The sequence below is a fragment of the Zea mays genome, chromosome 2, assembly GCF_902167145.1.
Source record: "Zea mays cultivar B73 chromosome 2, Zm-B73-REFERENCE-NAM-5.0, whole genome shotgun sequence".
In the NCBI taxonomy this organism is placed as follows: domain Eukaryota; kingdom Viridiplantae; phylum Streptophyta; class Magnoliopsida; order Poales; family Poaceae; genus Zea; species Zea mays.
The window spans coordinates 180171177-180178055 of NC_050097.1; the positions used below are offsets into that span (position 1 = coordinate 180171177).

Sequence of the window (6879 nt, forward strand, 5' to 3'; positions counted from 1 at the left end):
AGTGTCTGCAGCAAGCAAGCAAGCTAATATATGTAATGGAGGTAGCTTTAAAAACTGTTGGGGCATTTGTTCAAACAGTCTGCGCGCACGATCCACAACAGGCGTATACAACAAGGAAGTTAAGTAGTAACGGTGGTAGGTCAAAAAACTATTGGGAATTTTGATCAAACAACCTGCAAGCACGATCCACGGTAGCTTTACCTTGCTTCCCATACTCGTCAATTGAAGTCCCACATGCGCCCGTTCACACGTCCAAATGGCTCATCTGCGTGAAGTACAACAATGCGAAGCAGGGGACGATGATGTGGATGGATGTATTCCAGAAGAACGGGGGAAGCGACGGGATATGAGAGATACACGAAGACAATGTCAGCGAGCGCATCATCGCCAGGATGGACACGAAACGACGATGCAAGGGAAGTTCTAGCTTTCGCAAGCGTGGCGGAGCCAGGATAGACGCGATGACGACGACCAGGAGGTTTGAGAGACACATGGGAATGAGTGTCGGGGCGACAGGTGATGGACGCAAGGACGAAGAGGAGAACGTTTGGAGAGCTTGTAAAGCACATGAAGGGAGGGAGAAATAGCAGGCGAGGCGACGTGAAGCACGAACCTTACGCGGTTGAAGCTGTTGCCGGTGGCTGAGAAGGATGGCGTCGTCGGTCGGTGGGAAACCCTATTCTGCCGTCATTAAAACCGTCGGCGGATGGGTGGAGGACTCGGGTGGTGGAGGCATCAGGCCTGAGCAGTCACGCCTCGCGACTTCATCATTCGCGGGAGCAGACAGGTCTACAGCCTGTGAGTTGACCACAACATCGCGGGGCATGCGTGTGAGGGAGTGGGAGGAGCTACGAGAAGAGGGACACGACATGGAGGCGGAGGTGGGCAGGAGTAGGAGGGGTGGTCATGTGAGAGGCCATGGGTTTCGATGGAGGGAGTGGACGGGCGCGTAGATCCGCAGAGGCGACAGCGTGAGGAGCCATGCATGGACAGGGAAGCGAAGGGAGAAGGGACAACCGTGTGCCATCCGATATTGATCGTTGGGTCTTAAAAAATGTGCCGACGTGGATACCGGGACAGAGGTCGTTTTGAACCGTCTTTAATATATAGAAAATACCATCCAAATATATATAATTTGGTAAACTTATTTTATTAATTCAATAACGTGATTTGATATATATGCACTAAGTAACATGTTAAGACTTAAATTCATAGGTTAAGTTGAAACCATATACTAAATGCAATATAAATAGTTCAAAAGCTATACCAATAATTGAAGAGCATAGGCATAAAAGAGTACCAAAGACTTGTAATGCTGCTTTTCTGACTATTTTATTTGATGCTTTCGAAGGGACATAAATATCATGGTTGCATCGTCTTCTTCAACTTCAAAGAAAATATACTGCTCAATGAAAGTAACTACACAATCATCCAAAAGGCCATCTCTCATCTTATTTCTTAAATTTGTTTTCACTAAATCCATAGTACAAAATACCCTTTCGACGCTTAGGGTTGATATGGATAGATGCAATACCAACATAATAAGCTCATAAACCATATAAACACTTCATGTCTCTTTATTTCAACAAGCTTAATTGAGGGATCAACAATATTGTCTAGATTTTTGAAGCTACCATCTTGTCTCATATCATCAATATAATTATGTAGTTGCAGTTCAAGTTTGAGAAATTTATTATTTGAGAACTCCTTTGGCCAGAACTAAGCTAGCCTATGTAGCTTTTGTGCATCAAAAAGAAGCAAATGAATTGGAACGGTTGAAGACCGATGTCGGTGTTTCGAACCTACGCTCCGACTAGAGATGACAATGGATAACGGAAACCCGAATACACGACGAGTTTTACCCGATATGAAGACGGGTACACGATGATTTCTCTACTCGCGGGTATATTAAGGGGCAAAAACCACTACCCGTTGGGTAGACGGGTACGGGTTTACTACCCATACCCGTCTACCCATGGGTAAAATATACCCCCATCAATACCACTATAACCATCTAATAGAGCCCATCTTAGCTAAAATAAAACCCTTCTCTAGTTATCATTTGTTTAGCTACCAAGTTATGTAATCATATGATTTGTTATATGTGAAGTTAAACTTGTTTTATATGTTTATTTAATATTTTGAGTGATTAGTATATTGGAATTTAAGACTTTTCTAGCGGGTACGGATTACCCGACGGGTAAAATTACCCGCGTGGGTATGGGTAAGATTTACCCGCGTGGGTATGGGTAAGATTTTATACCCGCGAGCATATATGAGTAACCCGATGGGTAGAAATTTTTTTGATGGGTACGGGTATGGAATGGTACTACCCGACGGGTATGTACCCATTGTCATCCCTAGCTCTGACAAGTAAATTAGTATCTGCATGTTCCATGGTCCGGATGGTGTGCTTAGTGGGTGCAAGATTTATACTGGTTCGAGCAGAATGTCCCTACATCCAGTATTCGGTGGCTCGCGCTACCGACACCTTTGTTGCTCAAAGCTCATAGTAGGGGTTACAAGCAGGCGAGAGAGGGAGGAGCTCCCAAATCTCTTATGCATGGGTAGGATTAAACACTATAGGACTGGAGTTCTAACTAAGCCTTAGACGTCGCGGTGGCTCACACCTAGGCTCCGACCTCTAGGTCTTCTGGTCTCGTCGAGTGTGTATGTTTGTTGTCTCGTATGCGTCGTCTCCCTGTTCTGGCCAACCTCCCCCTTTTATAGGTCAAGGTGGGACTCGTCTATCGGTATCTTCCCAAGGAAGGAGCTACTATACCGTGGTAAAACATGGCATTCTATCTTAGTAAAGCCGTGTTTGTTCATTCGTGCATCGGTCGTCTGGGCTTCCCTGGTCACGCTCTTTATGGCGAGAGACGTGATCGGCGAGGGCCTCGGCACCATCATTCTCGTCCTTGTGCCACGCCGACTCCTGACCACTATAACCTAGGTCTCGGTGCAGCTCGTCGTGTTGCGGGGCCTGTGGATGGCCAACGCGCTTAGGCCTAGGGTTGATAGGTCATGAGTGGGTCGCATGCCTAGGAGCAAGTAGATCATGAGTGGAAAGTGAACCGACTCGCCCTCTATGGCTCAGCGCTAGCCACAGTTAATGCGACATGGTGGGTCAGTCCTAATCAGACATGGAATCCACTCGAGTGGCTTCCCATCGATCCGCCCGACCCCCCTTGCGGCTCCGATCCGCCTCGTCCTTCCCTTGGCTCGGTGCCTCGAGTTTATATGGGGGCGGGTCTTTCCGGGGTGGACCTTTCCCACGTCTTGCTATTGATTAGTGGGCATAAAAAGGTTGAATGAACTTTAATAATATATGCTCTTCAAATTACATCTTGATCATTAACATAATAACTATTTTGTAAAAAGGGCGATGGTGAAAATCAGGAAAATTAATGCTTTATAGCAGTAGAGAAGAGATAATATCAAACTAGATTTTCTGTTAATAAACTAAAAAACTATATTTGTAGGTCGATCAAGATTTCATCAATAACCCAATGCTCCAAACTATATGGCGAGTGGTAAGGGAGCCTTGATAGACATCTCAAAAATCCATTGTAGAGTTTTCTGCAAACACAACCTGCATCATGGTAACCTAAGCACATGGTCCACATATAAGTATTCTTAGGACCCATTTGAATCATAGATGCTAAAGTCTAGCAGGGTGTTAAACTTTAGCACCCTCAAATGGAGAGCTAAATTCTAGCATATTGGTATTGTTTGGATGCAAGGTGGGTGGGAGAGAGAAAGTAGAGGGAAGAGGATAGGTTCCTCACCCTAGAGCCACTCCTAAATTAGCACATCTTGAGGAGATAAACAACTAATGTGTGTTAAAGTTCAGCACATCACTTTTAGCATCTTTTAGCATTCCTGTTTGGATTTCTAAGTGATAAAGTTTAGCTAAAAACACAGTACTAAACCTTAGCACCATGAATCCAAATAAGCCCTTTAGGGGTATGGAACATTGTACCTAAACTAGTATAAATATGTACTTCGATCGAGGGGTACCTATAATTCTCTACTCACGAAATGATGATCTACTGTTGAGATAAAAAATCATACAGAGGCGGTTTTCATAAATGAACAGTGTGTGACAATTAATTTCTAGAGTCGGTTGGCGACCAACAATGCTCTCTGTGCTATTAGAGACAATTTCTTATGTGAAACATCTTTGTAGCAAAATTGAATCTGTTGTTTCGCTTCGATCTAAATCCACGTAAGGATTGGGGGTGTTTAAATCACAAGCAAATTAAAATTCTTCTTACTTTTTCCCCAATCTCATCCCATCGATATGGAATGAGAATAATCGACGAGCCCTTAGCTTTGTGGTGTGGTTAATGTAATTTTAAGCAATTCAGAATGCTTTTATCTGGACTGTGCTCTTGCGAACCTGGTAGACACACGCTTGGAGTGTGGTGCACCAAGGGCCAAGATGAGCTCCTAACTGAAGAAACTTCCATTAATTAACCAACACTTATTCAGTATTTTACATACGTACCCAAATAATTTGGCCTACAGCCTAACAAGAGATGGAAACAAAGTAAGAGCAACTGCAGTAGTTCTCTAATAGACTTTCTAAATCAACAATTTAAGTAGTTAACACAAAAACTCATCTCTAACAGTTCTCTAAATGAACTTTCTAAATTTAACAACTTCTCATCTAACCTTATTTCCTCTCTACATTTGGCAACTATTTAGCAACTCCCTAAACAAAAATGTTTAGGGCATTATATAGATAATGAAGGTAATTGATGACATTTGTGACTTTATTTTTTTATGTGGATAGATACAAAACAAAACTAACCTATATTTAGAAAACTATTGGAGAACTCAGATTTTTTTACTCCCAAAGTTATTTAGCAACTTCTTAAATCTGTGATTTAGAGATCTAAAATTTACATAACTATTGGAGTTGCTCTAAGAACAATACATGAATACAATTAAATATGCCAACTCCGAATTTGGATTTGCTTTGGTGGCACGAAACACAGAGGAAAGAAAAGGCTAGACGACGAGCTTTGCATAGAGCAGTCGCTCGAACTCCTCCATATGTGCAGCCTCCAAGCACGCGAGGACGCGGACGCCACTGTCCAGCGCCGGGCCGTTGTTCATGAGGTGCACGTGCCCTCCACGGCCTGCCCCACCCAAAATCCGCGTCGTACAGCGGCATTCCAAGCCAGCTGACCATCCGCAGCTCCGTCGCCGGCAGGATGCCCCTCTGCAGCCGGTAGTCGATCCCGAACAGCTCGTGGTAGTCGACCGCGGACCGCACCAGCTCGTCGTCAACCCGGCTGATGGCGCGCCTGATCCGGCCGGCGACGGACTCCAGCGCGTCGGACGCGACGTCCCCCGCCGCGCCGGCGGCGAACACGGGCACGAGCGCGTTCCCGAAGTAGCGGGTGGGGAGGGGCGGCCGCGTGCTGCGGCGGATGTTCGCCGAGAAGGAGACGCGCGCCTCGGCTGCCGGCGGGAGCCGCCGCGCCACGCACGTGCACTGCCACACGAGGGCGGTCAGCGCGCAGAACGTGGTCTCGCTGCCGCTGGCGCGCTTGAGGGAGGCGAGCTGGTCCGCGGAGACGACGAAGACCTTGCTTGCGGTGGGTCCGGATGGCTCGGCGAAGCTCATCTTGGGGCAGAACACCGAGAGCGCGTCGGGGTGGACGGAGGGCGGGCGCCGTGCGCGGAGGAGGGTGCGGTCGTGGCAGGGCGGCTCCACGGCGGCGCCGTCGCCGTCCCTGGAGATGGTGGACCATGTCTGGAAGAAGTGGAAGGCGCTTGTCCCGTCCACAGCGACGTGGTGGAGCGCCGTCCCTAGCGACATCCCTCCGCATTTCAACAGAGTCACCTGGATTGGAATTGGATGCATGACATGCGTATGAGAATTCAGAAACAAATACTATGGAAACAGATTGTTGACATGCGTATGAGAATGCAGAAACTAACTAACCTGTACGGCTAATATGATGGACGAAGGCTGTTCATCAGTGCTGGGGATTCTGGGAACAAACAGCCTTGTGAGCTCGGGAGACGGCTCCAAGTTCTTCAAGTCATCCATGGTCAGTTCCGAGCGGGCGATGACGAAGAGCGCGCCCTCGCTGTTGCAGTCGATCTCGATCCGGCCATCTTTGTCGACGCCGAGGCGGCCGGCAAGGGGGTAGAAGAGCACCAAAGCATTGGCCATGGAGTCCTTGAGCCTGCTCGTCGCATCAGAAACGTTGCCAGCGGCTGCGGCGTCGGTGGAGCGGTGGTAGAAGTATACCGTCGGCGTGTAGCCTCTGTTGGCACGGTCGAGGTCCAGTGAAGAGACCCAAAGTCCCCGTCTCGGCATACCTGCGCTGGGCACCACAAAGGACGACTCTATCACCTGCACCTCCAAAGCCATTGGTCTTCTTTCTTTCTTTCTTTCTTTCTTTCTTTCTTTCTTTCTTTCTTTTTCTTCTTCTTCTTCTTCTTCTTCTTCTTCTTCTTCTTCTTCTTCTTCTTCTTCTTCTTCTTCTTCTTCTTCTTCTTCTTCTTCTTCTTCACACAGGATCTATAAGCACAACCACCACATGATATATAGAGAGAAATCGCAGTATGTGCCTATGTGGTTGCTGGCAGCAACAGCTTCAATAATTCGAAAGAAAACAGCGTATACTACTACCATACAACAAGTAATTACTACCCTGTCTAAATCCGGTCAAAATTGGGCCCCGCATAGGACAATGAATAATTGTTAGTGTGATAGGCTGTCTATAACTCCACTGTTGGTTTTGCGTACAGCGCAGTGCTGTAACACCCGAGTACAACCAATATAGTAGATCAACAAGAACAACCCAAGAACACAATCGAAGGGAGTGGCGATATGTGGTGTTCACTTGTTTTTTA

The 6879-nt window shown here is 46.8% G+C and overlaps 1 pseudogene; it reads right to left on the minus strand.

The window, feature by feature from the left end:
• Positions 1-4928: 4928 nt before the first annotated feature.
• LOC103647368 (hydroxycinnamoyltransferase 4-like) lies at positions 4929-6581 on the minus strand (annotated as a pseudogene).
• Between the last annotated feature and the right edge of the window lie 298 nt (positions 6582-6879).